This window comes from Heterocephalus glaber, unplaced genomic scaffold (assembly GCF_053883595.1).
Source record: "Heterocephalus glaber isolate CG9 unplaced genomic scaffold, H.glaber_assembly_v1.0 deba00000331, whole genome shotgun sequence".
NCBI lineage: Eukaryota > Metazoa > Chordata > Mammalia > Rodentia > Bathyergidae > Heterocephalus > Heterocephalus glaber.
The window spans coordinates 63,096,754-63,109,186 of NW_028258142.1; the positions used below are offsets into that span (position 1 = coordinate 63,096,754).

General features: G+C 45.1%; 1 long non-coding RNA gene across 1 annotated transcript in view; it reads right to left on the minus strand.

Moving 5' to 3' along the window:
- Nucleotides 1-4,286: 4,286 nt before the first annotated feature.
- The window catches only part of LOC110350852 (uncharacterized), a 60,923-nt gene continuing 52,776 nt past the window's right edge, over nucleotides 4,287-12,433 (minus strand). Inside the window, exon 5 of the long non-coding RNA XR_015444764.1 lies at nucleotides 4,287-11,425. This is a non-coding gene — a long non-coding RNA (uncharacterized LOC110350852). The remainder of the gene's footprint in view (nucleotides 11,426-12,433) is intronic.

The window sequence follows — 12,433 nt, forward strand, 5'->3', positions numbered from 1 at the left end:
GAAAAAAGTTTCTCTGTGCAAATTGTAGCCAAAAGAGAGTGTGGTTATCCTATCAGGAAAATATACACTTGAAATTTTAAAAAGATTACAGAGAAACAGATGGATATTATATATGAATAACACCAACAGCAAGACAATGTAACAATTTTAAACATTAACACACTTAAAAGACCTTCAAAATAAGTGATACAAACATTAACAGAATTGAAAAGATAAGTACCGTGCTCTGAAATAATAGTTGAAGACTTCATCCCCTGCTCTATGGTGGACAGAACCAGAAAAAAGACAGTAGAGAAACAGGATTTGATTAACAGAATAAACAAGTAGATCTAACATGCGATACAGAAAACTCTGCCCAACAGCAGAATATTTATTCTTTTCTAATGGACATGAAACATTTGTCAGGATAGACCATATGTTAGGTCAAATCTAAGTCTCAAAAGATTTAGAAAATAACATATAAAGAATCTTCTCTGAACGCAATTGTGCAGGATTGAGTCTAGAATACTTGAAACAGCAACAGAAGGGAAACTTAAAATTCATAAATTTGCAGAAATTTAACAACACACTCTTTAACGATCAATAAGTCAAAGAAGAAATCATAAGGAAATCCAGAAAACACTTAGAGACAGACTTAAATGAAAATACAAATAACAAAACTTACGCAGCGAAGCAAAAAACGTACTGAGGAAAATTTATAGCTGTAAAATGCTTAGTTAAAAAAAAATCTCAAACCAGCAAGCTGATTTTACAAGTAAACTATAAAATGAAGAACAAACTAAATCCAAAAGCTAGCAGAGAGAAGGAAATAATAAAGAAAAGAATGAAGATACATAAAATAGTAAAAGAAAGGACAAAAAAAATCAAGGCAACCAACAGTTCTCCTAAAAAATTAATAAATTTGACAAAACTTTAACTAGACTTACTAAGAAAAATTCAAATTATTAAAGTCAGAAAGGAAAATGAGGACATCAGAATCAACTCTATAAAAGTAAAAAGGATTATAAGAGACTGTTATGAACAATTGTATGCTAAGGAATTAGATAACATAGATGAAACAGATCCATTCTTAGAAATGCAAAAGCTACCAAGACTGAATCTTGAAGGAATAAGAGACTGAATCAGTAATCAAAAACCCTGGGACACATGAAATCTCTGGATCATATTGCTTCATTGATGAAAGTCACCAAACATTTAAAAACTATCACCAATTCTTCTTAAACTTTTTCAAAAAATTGAAGGGGCGGATACCTACTAAGTCATAGAATGGCATTCAAATTGGAAACAAAGAAGGAAAATTATGTCTGTTCACAAGTGTCATGATTTAACATGCAGATAGTCCTGAAGACATGCTAATTTGTCCACCAGTGGATGAGTGGATAAACACGCAAAAAGGGGTATATGTGCACAGTGCAATATTATTTGAAAATGAAATTCTGAAACAAATTTCAACATAGGAGTACTTTGACGGCGTTTTGCTAAGTTAAATCCACCAGACACCAAAGGAGACACTTAGACTAGTCAGATACAGAGACAGACAGCTGAACTTTGGTCACTAGGGCTTGGGAGAGAGTAATGGGAGCTGCTGCTCAATGAGCAGAATTTCAATTTCTGATGACTAAGTTCTGGAGCAGGACAGTGGCGAAGCTCTCATGATCTGAACATAACTCGGTCAACTGCACAGGTTAAGTGGTTACAGTGGCAATGCAAGCAATAAAACCCATGAAAACACTAAAAGGATACAGCAACAGCCATCATGGCATTACAAAGACCTTTCTAATTATGTTACTAAATCAAAAAGAAAATTAAAAAATGACAAATGAAAAGCAAGGCAAACCTAAACTAACCAACTAACCAAGTAAATACTCATAAACAAAGGCAAAAGACAGGTGAAATGTGAAAAATATTTGCAATTCATCTCATGGAGAAAGAGCTAATTTCCTAGCAGACAGAGAGTTCTTAGAAACTGGTAAGAAAAAGACTAACGTGGCAATAGAGAAATTGGCAAATTCACATAAAAAGAAACACAAATGAACCTTAAACATAAGAAAAATGTCACTCATAATGAAAAACCTCATTCTCAATGAAAATTGCAAATTAAAATTACATCAAGATAGTACTTTTCAATTACCATGTTGGCAAAAAATCCAAATGTTTAGTAACATACTCAGTTGGTATTCAGAAACAGACATCAAAAATTGCTGCAAATGGTGTGAATCAGCATACTGTGTACATTGGGCAATTTATTATTAAAGTCACACATGTATATGTATTCTGCTCCATTCAACCATCTCAGTTTTGGGAATTTGTCCTAATAGCACATGTGCAGAATAACATGCACACAGTTTTCCATCACAGCATTGTTTGTAATAACAAAAGGTTGAACACTTGTGTATCCACAAGAGAGTGGTTATATAGTAATGTGTCCACTCAATGGAATACCACCTCATGGCCATGCAACTGCTCTCTAGGCATTCAGGAAAGACTTGCTGCATAAAAGTAGAGTAAAATCTCCAGAATATATTGTTACATGAAAAAAAAAATCAGTGAGATGGTACCTATGGCATATTATTTATTTAAAAAGGAGTTGAGAATGAAAAATCTAAAGCACAGTGGTGCCTCAGTTCACAGACTTGATTCTTTCCACAAACTGAATTGGTTGGAAACTGAATCAAATTCAAGGGTTAGGTTCAATGTTGATCTTATGGGGAAATTTGATTCGGTTTGCAACCAATTAGGCTGCCCAGAAGCTGCCACTTAGGTTAGCATCTGCTGTCTAGGGCAGGTGGTGGCTCAGGAAGGGCAATCCATATCTGACATGGCGAAGCCTATGGGCTCCTCAACCGTGCCAGGATTCGAGATGCTGCAGACTTCACGCAAGTGCCTTCGTCAGCGCTGGCTACAACAAAACATCAGAGATTGTGTGGATTAGACAACAACTTATCTCTCACAGTTCTGGAGCCCAAAACGTCCATGGTCAAGGTGCTCACAGGCTTCTGTGCTCACCTGCCCTGGGGGCGTTGAGGGTGCCTGGTGGAAGCACCCTGCACCTTCACTGTGCCTACTCTGGTGTGCTATGCACTGGGAGAGAAAAAGAGGCCTGGTGTCTACTCCTCTCTTAGGTGAGCATGAATACTCTCATGGGGACTTAGCCTGATGACCATACCAAAAAGCCTCCTCTGCCTCACACCATGACACTGGGCACTAGGGCTTCAACAAATGCACTGGGGAGGGACACAACAGCAGCCCAGGGCACCGCGGTCTGCATTTTCTATAGTTCCCAAATGGGGCCTTTCTTTTTCCTTAAGGACTGAGCTATTTGATGACTGTTTACTTACACCCAAGGGGCAGTGCTTGGACTTACCACCTGCATTCGGACTTACAGAGAAGGGACGTGAGCACCCGCCTTCTGGTGGCTTCTTCTACAGGGCAGTGCTGTAATTTTGCTGACTGTACTGTCCAGTACAGCACTGTGGTTTTATGTTCTGTTATACATTACAGTGCTGCGTGTAAGGGCTATGCAAATAAAGGCAAGGTCCTCACATCGGAGTTTCCTTTGACCATTTCTTTGTTCTGCATTGTACTGCACCTGCTATGTACAATTCCTCACTTAGGGACCAGTTCATTTAACGACCTGGTTGTAGGAACTGAATGCCCAAGTTAAGGTCCCAGGGGCCAACAGAGTGCATACAGGCAGGGACTCTGTAGAGCCGTGGTCTTGGAGGCCTAAATCTTCTGAAGTTAGTTCTATTCTACTTAGTCTTCATTGAGACCGAAGATGAACGGCCCGCCTTTCCTTAGGAGTCAGCTGCGGGCCAGAGAAGCACAGCTCAGCACAGTGCTGAGTCATTTCTTACCTAGACTTTCTTACCCAGAATTCAAACAGACACACTTTATCCATCCACTCCCCTTCCTATTCTCATCTCCCTGCAGCTGATGTTTTCTGTCAGTGTCTCCTGCCTGTTTTCCCTGACTCTTGAATTCTAGTTATGACCAGTTATTCAACAAGGTGCAAGGTATTCTTAAGGTTTCTTTGAAGATGACAAATTGAAAGTAATACATTTCCGATTAATAAGTCTCTATTCTTTCTGTGTAAGACAGGCATTAAAATGGAAAAGCCAGAACGTGGAATGAGAAGTCCTAGATGTTACAATGTTGCTAATCAAGGAAGAAGCCCAGGATGGATATCACGGGCAGGTCTGACATGGTACGGTTTATGCCTTTCAAATGTCCTCCAGATTTCACATCGAAAGCCTGTGATTCATTTTGATAAGTGATGACTCGAATTATTAAGCGGAAACTAAAAAAAGCAAACCTGAGCAGGCCCGACTGGGAGGCAGCCGGCTGGAGCAGCGTGAGTGGCTTCTCCTCTCAGTTGACGCCTTCCGGGCCTTAGCACTGCGCGTTTCTCCTGGAAGATGGATCTGGCTTCAATCTGTGTTTCTTCAATTTTTATCAGCGCTGGCCTAGATTTCCCAAGCTGAGCTAAAATGGAAATATTCTTTCCCCCTCTTTAACCCATCTGTTTCCTTTTATTTACATAATATAACATCTTTTTCCCTGAAGAATTCTGAGGGTTTTTTTTTTTTCAGAGGCAAAATGGGAGTAAAATAAATGGAAACTTTTTCCTCACAAAGGGAAATTCACCCACAGCAAGGCCTCACTACCACAACCGGATTCAGCAAAAATTAGTATGAAGCCACTCTATCAAGCAACAAGGCCAGAATCCTGTTTAGTTTGCCAGGTAACTCAGAGACTCCTCAAGAGAGAGCGAGAGGACATTTCTGCTCACCTGCTGATGTTGGGGCTTTCTTCCCAAGTGAGGAAACCCACCTGGGTCATGACTTAGCGAAGTACCAGCTGGGGAGAGATTACAATTCCCAAGACTCGGTCACTGTTCCTGCTGCCCACAGATCAATCCAGCAACTTCCGGTGCCTCCCTGAGGTAATGTGGAAGCATGCTGCTGCTGAGAAGTGATTTCTAAGGAAGACTTGATTGCTACCATATATGTTTTAAATGTTGGCCAAAAATACATAGGCAAGCTAAAGAGGTGAGTGATAATTCCTGCAGCCTCAATAGTATATTTAAGAAGATATAACAAAATTATAAAAAGATCAAGAGTAGATTCTTGGTCATGTTAAAATAACCATAGTATTCACTAATAAGGCCAAAGTTTCTGCAGAGAGGGAAAATCAGGAGAGGGGAGAGGTTATAGCCGCATGTGTGGTGTGGGTCTGGACTCTCCTTTAGTCATAATAAGACTGTGGTTCTTCCCAACCGTCTCAAGGGAAACTGCACCCTGCCCTGCATGTGCCAGAGCTCAGGGGCCCCAGGGAAGCAGCAAGGTGCTGACACCCCTGGGTGCCTTCGGCCCTGTCTCCCATCTCTGGTGCGTGTGCTGGAGATCAGACCATGCACAGAAACACAGCGGCCTGGGGGAAGCAGGTGACCAAGGCCACTCTGCTCCCATCTTCTGGTCTTGCGTACATCACCAATACACATTATAAAGTAACAGGCTGCAGCAGAGCACTGGGTTTTCAAGGCCTATTTTTAGGTAAAGAGGAGCCATCACTCCTGGTTGGTACATGGCCTGGTTGCTTCTCCAGTTAGTTGTATGCTTTGCTCCTTTGCTGTATTTTTGCCGGAAGCATGTTAAATCATGTTCTCCTTATAGACAGGACTTGGAATAACCACAGTCGTTTGCACCGCTGGGTAGACAGACAGGGAAGGGCATTTCAGTGAGTTCAGGTCCCCACACCCCATGAGGCTGGGCTGGGGGAGCAGAAAACATGGCCTGTGGGTCACAGAGCAGTGAAGATGGAGAACGAGAAGTCACAGTCCTGGGGCTTCTAGAAGAGATGCAGCGGACCCACTGGGAAGTTTCAAGTTTATTTGCATGTTGTGAGAAAGATCAAGAGGAGCATTAAAAACCTCCAGAAACAGGGCAGGCAAGTTGCCACAGATGTGATACAGAAGGACTGCAGTTTGAAGGAAAGTGGTTGTAAAACTTGCAGAAAATACGTTTGAAAACATATACAAGCAGCTGGTTTTAATGACAGTGTATCCATCAGCTTTATGTTACTATAACAGAATACCCAAGACAGGATACTTTATAAAGAAAAGAGGTTTTGTTCACTCACAGTTCTGGAGGCTAGAAGTCAAAACCACAAGACACAAGATCTGATGGGTTTTCCTTTGTTTGTATCACACCTCATGTCTGTTTCTCTCTTTATAAAGCTACCAGGATTCAGTCATGGCGATTCCATCCTAATGGTTCTGTCTAAGCACTTCCTAAAGCCCCACCTCTAAACTCCATTGTTGGACAAAGCTTCTAACCTTTGAATACCATTAACATATGACTTTGGAGATTCTTGGTCACTTTCTTGTTGCTGAGACACAATACCTGACATCCCAGTTTAAAGCAAGATAGGTTTATTGTGGCTCACAGTTTGTTGAGGTTTCGATGCATAGTTGACCTGCACCAAGGTACAGGGGCTTGGAGGAGGACAGCTGCTCACAGCATGGTGGACAGGAAGCAGAGAAGGTCAGGGAGGCACTAGGGAGGAAGAGGCACCCTTCCAGGCCATGCCCCCGGTGACTGCCTCTTCTGATCAGACCCCGCCTCCTACAGCAGTCAGCTCTGAGAGCCCATCACAGTCACCACCTAGACACAGTTGTAACAGGGGTTAAACTGCATGAGTCTGAGGGGACCACATTCAATCTACAGCAGTCGGTTTTGCAGAATTCAATAGGGCTGGCCATCTTTCTCTTTCACTTAGCAGCAAGGACATGCAAGGACATGCAATGCAGCTTCCAAGCTGACCACATGACCAGCCTGGGATGTTCAAATGCGTGAAAGTCTGTGGATTCTTGGGAGGCTTCTCATGAATCTAGGTCCTGGAAACACTGTGTGGTTGCCCTGGGTGCCAGCTTGTCCTTCTTCCCGTCCTCCCTTCACCTCCGCATCCACTGTGGCCTCTGTCAGGCCCTGGTCCTATGGACAGTGACCAGGGGCTCTTGAACGCCTGCTCACTCCCCCAAGGGGAACCAAATCAGTCCCACGCGTGGTCACACCTGCAGGCCCTCGGTGCCCAGGAGGAGTGTCCTGGTGTGGCCTGCCTTCAGTATGGACCCAGGTGTGCACTGGCAGTGACTCCTGCCCACTGGCAAGAGGGGCCTCTGTGTCAGGCCGGGGGTCACAGGGGAGGGACACCCCCTTCTCTTGTGGCAATTTCTCCTCCTCCCCTTCCTTCCTGCACTGCACACTCTTTGCTCACTTTCCAGCTATAATTGGAGGGGTCTCTGCCTCATATGAGACTGTGAGTGTGGCAGAACTGATTTTTGAAGGTGCTCTACAAAGATAAGGATGACACAAATGTAATGCATTCTTGAAATTAAATTCTCTTGTGAGCCTTCTCTGTCAGCCTTATGGTTTCAGGTATCTCAGTCCCTTCTCCAGTGTGTGTTCCTTCCTTTTGAAAGCCCTGTTTCTGAAAAAGCTACCTTTTCAGGAAGCAGATCATTCACCTGCCCATCTGTCTCTCTATCCATCCATGTGTCCATCCATCCATCCATCTATCCATCCATCCATCCATGTATCCATCCATTCATATGTCCATCCATCCATCTATCCATGTATCCATCCATCCATCCATCCATCCATCCATCCATGTGTCCATGTATCCATCCATCTCTATGTACATCCATCCATCCATCCATCCATGTGTCCATCTATCCATCCATCTCTGTGTACATCCATCCATCCATCCATCCATCCATGAACCCACTCTCCAAGCAGACTCTCACTGAGCACAGGACTGCTGGTGATCTAAGGCTGTGGAGTGGGGGGACCCAAGAGGGAGCAGGGGTCAGCAAGAGGTCAGCAGAAGCTGCTAGGGCCATGAAGGCCAAGGATCTCAGTCTCAGGCAGTGGGAGGTGGGCAGAAGGGGGTGTGCACATGTGTGACTGCAGGAAGTGTGGGGATGGGTGGTGGCAGCAGAATCTGAAGAGACTTGGAGGTGAGAGGAGAATGGGGGTTTGAGCAACCAAGGGGCCAGGAGGCTGGAGCTGAGTGCAGGGTGGGGAGCAGTGGGCTGGCAGGTGGGGGAGAGGGAGAGGTTAGAAGGGAACCCATAGCCAAGGGTTTTCATAAAGAAACTTGACTTTTTCCTAGGAACCTTGGAAGACTTGAGGAGCTTTGAGAGGAAACGTGACATGATCACATGTGACTTTCAGAAATGTCACTTTGGCCTGCAGTCAGCGGGTGGATTAGAGAGGGCAGTGGTGCAGACAGGAAGTCACGGTGCTTAGACTCAGGCAGTGCCGGTAGGAAGGTGAGAAGCAGATAGATGGAAGAGGCAACAGGCAGAGTCAATAGGCACACAGAGCAGAACGATGCTGATAAAAGTCATCCCCGCCACCCTGATCCCTGACTTCCTTTGCTGGAAGGGACCCCTTCACTGACAGAAACTGAGAAAGAGGAGGAGGCCTGGCTGGGAGGAAGGGGGAGGAGGGTGCTTGGGGACATGCAGATGGAGTGTCTGGAAGCAGCTTGATTATGGCCAGGAGTTCAGGAGAGATGAGGGCTGGGCACAGAGGGGTGTCATGGTGCTCACACACCCTGGCTCATTCCCTCTGGGGAAAGTGCAGAGGGAAGCCCAGGCTGCAGAGAGGAGAGAGCTCCAAAGAACTCAACCTCAGAATAAGTGGTCCCAGGAGGATGGTTGGTGATGCTGTCCAGGCTTTCAGGAGGGAAGGCAGGGCATTCAGAGCTGCCCAGAGCTAAGGCCAGAAGCCACAGGCCCCTCTCTTCACTGTCCCAAAATATGGAACATGGATTTACAGATCCCAGGAGCCATGGGGACAGAGCCATCACTGAGGCTTCCCTTTGTAGCATCCTCTGGAAGTCTTTGCTGATCCCCTCCCCCTAGCTGGAAATGACCACCTTCTCTAAGCAGAGCCCAGGCACTGCTGAGCACTGGGGATTTAAAAAGACATGTAGACAGAGTCATATTATCTGTAAAATGTGCCTTCAAAGGCCTCCAGTGGCTCTAGTGTGTATGGTGAAGCCCTGTATAGACTTACGCTATGTTTTTTCCTATATATTCCCATGACAAAATTCAATTTATAAATTAAGCATAGTAAAGGACTAACAATTGACCAATAACAAAACAGAACAATTAATAGAATAAAAAATAGATCAAATAAAGACAACTTGAACCAAGTCACTATGATACTGTGACAGGGATCTGGTAACTAAGACAGCTACTGGGTGACTGACAGGAGGGTAGCATATACAGAGTGGATACCCCAGATGGAAGAATGATCATGTCTGGGTCAGGGGCAGCAGGAGAGGATGAGATTCTATCATGCTACTCAACATGGTGCATGATTTAAAAGTGAGGAATTGTTTACTTTGGAATTTTTTGTTTTCATACTTCCAGACCTGGTTGACCACAGGTTTGCAGAAAGCAAAACTATGGCTACAGGGGACTACTGCATGGTCCTTAAGAGGGCAGAACATTGACGTCTAAGGAAATGGGGGTTCAGTGCAGTGTTCCCTGCAGGTTCTGAGGACAGTACCTGGGTGAGGGGTTCAGGAGGAGGGGACATGGCTTAGAATAGAGGTGGGAAGGGGCCAGGCAGGGCCAGGCCTGCACCCAAATGGTTGGAAGTGGGAGGAACCACATTTCATATGGAGGTCAAGCATCAGAGCACGCGGTTAGAGAGGCTGAGGGCTCATCTGAGGAGCTGCAGGAACCAGGCTGGCCCCTAGGGAAGGGGAAGACAGTGAGGCCTTGAGGACAACTGCAAGTCTGGACTTCATCCTGTGGACCCGGGGAAGCCAGCTACAATGGTTCCTCCCTGGAAGCCTTGCTCTCTGTGTAAGCTTTCTCCCTCCTCCTCCTCCTCTTGTTCCTCCTCCTTCTTCTCTTCTTTCTCTTTCTCCTCTTCTTATTCTTTGTCTTCCTCCTCCTCCTCTTCTTCTCCATCTGTGGAATTATGGCTCCAGTTTCCTTGAAAGCAATTTACAAGTACAGTCCCATCTTCTTATCCGGTGACTGTTCTATAGGAACTAGTCTGGGGCCTGTCACTCCAGTGCTTTTCATGTGGATGAAAGTGTGACTATGCCTCTGTGGCCTGTGAGCCCAGCATGGAGGCAAAAAGCTCAGCCCAAACCCCTGAGCTGATGCTGCCGTGTTTCCTCAGGTGTGTGCGGTATGGTCCTGATTCTCCCAGTCTCAGGGCAGCTACCTTTGTTTATGTCACCGCTTGTGAACTGCACACTTCCCAAGAGAAGCAGCATGAGATGAGGCTCCTTGAAGCCCGGAGAGGCAGAGACTGTCCACTCTTGGGTGGCACAGAGGAGCAGCTGTGGAATTTTATTTGCTATTTCTAGGTTTTACACTGTAATTTTGAATTACAAATACAGGTTATGTCACCAAGCATACTCTGTATGCAGCACACATTTTCTGCATTGTGCTAGGCACTGAATCAAGGGCAGAGTCACCAAACGGATGATGGCATAGTCCCTGTCCTCACGCAATGGACATGGAGGGACAGAGCCTGAAGAACAGCCCTTCAGACCATGCAGGAAGGATGGAGAGGAAAGAGTGGTGCATTCTGCCTGTCGGAAACTGAAAGGCTGACAGCAGAAAGTGCAGGCAGTGGACGCACCACTGGCCTCAGGTGGGCCGGGGAGCTTCACAAACATCGGCGGTCCCTGGCACCATCTCTGCCCCACAGTGAGAAGCTCTGAGACAGGGAATGTCAGAAACAGCAATTTTTCAGAACTTCTGGGGTTTTCTAATTTCAGAGCCTGCATTTTAAGAGCTGCCTAGGATTTCAGTGGATGCAAGAGAAGTGGAAGGGGAGGCAAGGACATGAAGATGGAGATGTGCCCGTGACTGGGCAGGGTTGAGGAGTCCTGGACACCCAGGAGGACCATCGGACAGTGAGTCCCGAACTTTCACCGTGGAAGTGGAAAAACATGTGCATGTTTGGCTCACTTTCCAGAATTCCAGTCTCTTGGTGGGAGGGAGCACATGCTCGGAAATGAGGGCAATTGATCCCACAGCTGGGCAGAATCAAGCGGGTCTGGAGCCAAGCCCCACACTGAGGCCCCAGGGCTGTGTTCTGAGATCTTAATTCTAGTCTAGACAGAAAACACTGGAAGCTTCTAGAAGGTTGATTGCTGCTGACTGGTTACTACAGATCCCGTGGCACCCACAGTGTCCAGAAATGAGCGGCACCAGCAGTACTGGGATTGGTGAAGGGACTCTGACAGTTCTGATGCGGCACTGAGTTCTGAGAGCCAGCTGGATCTGTCCTCCTGCCAACACATCTCTTCCTTGTATCTGAGCAGGGGCAGCTATTCGTAGAGGACTGGGTGACTTCTCAGGAATGTCAGTCCAATAACACACCTGCGCCAGGAAAGATTTAAGGTTTAGGAAAAAACCAAGCACAAAGATTTTGATTAGTACAAGTATTAAAGAGCCAAAGCAGCAAGGATTTCAGTAAAGTTGCCTAAAGGGATACAAGTTAATGTGACTTAACAACTTCTCAGGGACCCCAAACTCAATGTGCTGGTATTCTGAAAGGGATGTGAAGGCAGTTGACAGAAATTTTTTGATATCATCTCTTAGGATGGATAACTCACACATTTCAGATCACCAACATTGAATAGAATAGGTTTATAGGACTCAAGTCTTTTCCTAAGGAAATAAAATGTAATACATAGGTATTAACCTTAAGTTTTGATTAGAATTATTATTCACAGTATATGTTTTCAGTTACAGATTTTAAAGTTATTATTGTTATTGCTTTATTATTATTATTAGTAGTAGTAGTAGTAGTAGAAGCAGTACTGGGGATTGAACTCGGGGTCTTTACACTGAGCCATATGCCCTGTTTTATTTTTTATTTTGAGACAGTGTCTCACTAAGTGGCCCAAGCTGGCCTTGAACTTGTGATCTTCCTGCCTCAGCCTCCTGGAGTACTGCGATACCAGACATGACTCCCATGCCCGGTATTTTATACCTTTGAAATAAACCTCTCTAAGTGTCTCAGGCTGATGGAGCAGAGGTCCAGGAAGGCAGCTCTGTCTTGTAAGATTACATGGACTCAGTACTGGCGGGTGAGTATGAGGGACTCTGGCCCAGCACGAAGGCAGCAGGACTGGTGCTTCATGCAGATGGCAGGGAAAGAAGTCTTCCAGTGGACACGCTGGTCTCAATCTCAACAGTTCCTTACAGCTTAGCAAAGACAAGTGATAAGTTATATATTACCCTGTCGCTTAGAAACGTCCCTCGACTTGATCCAGGACAAACTTGCAATTTTAATCATATTCAAAAAATTTTCTTCATGCATCTTCAGGTACATTCATTCAAGGAGCATTATGAAAGTGCGTTTAAATTCACTCAAATGACAAA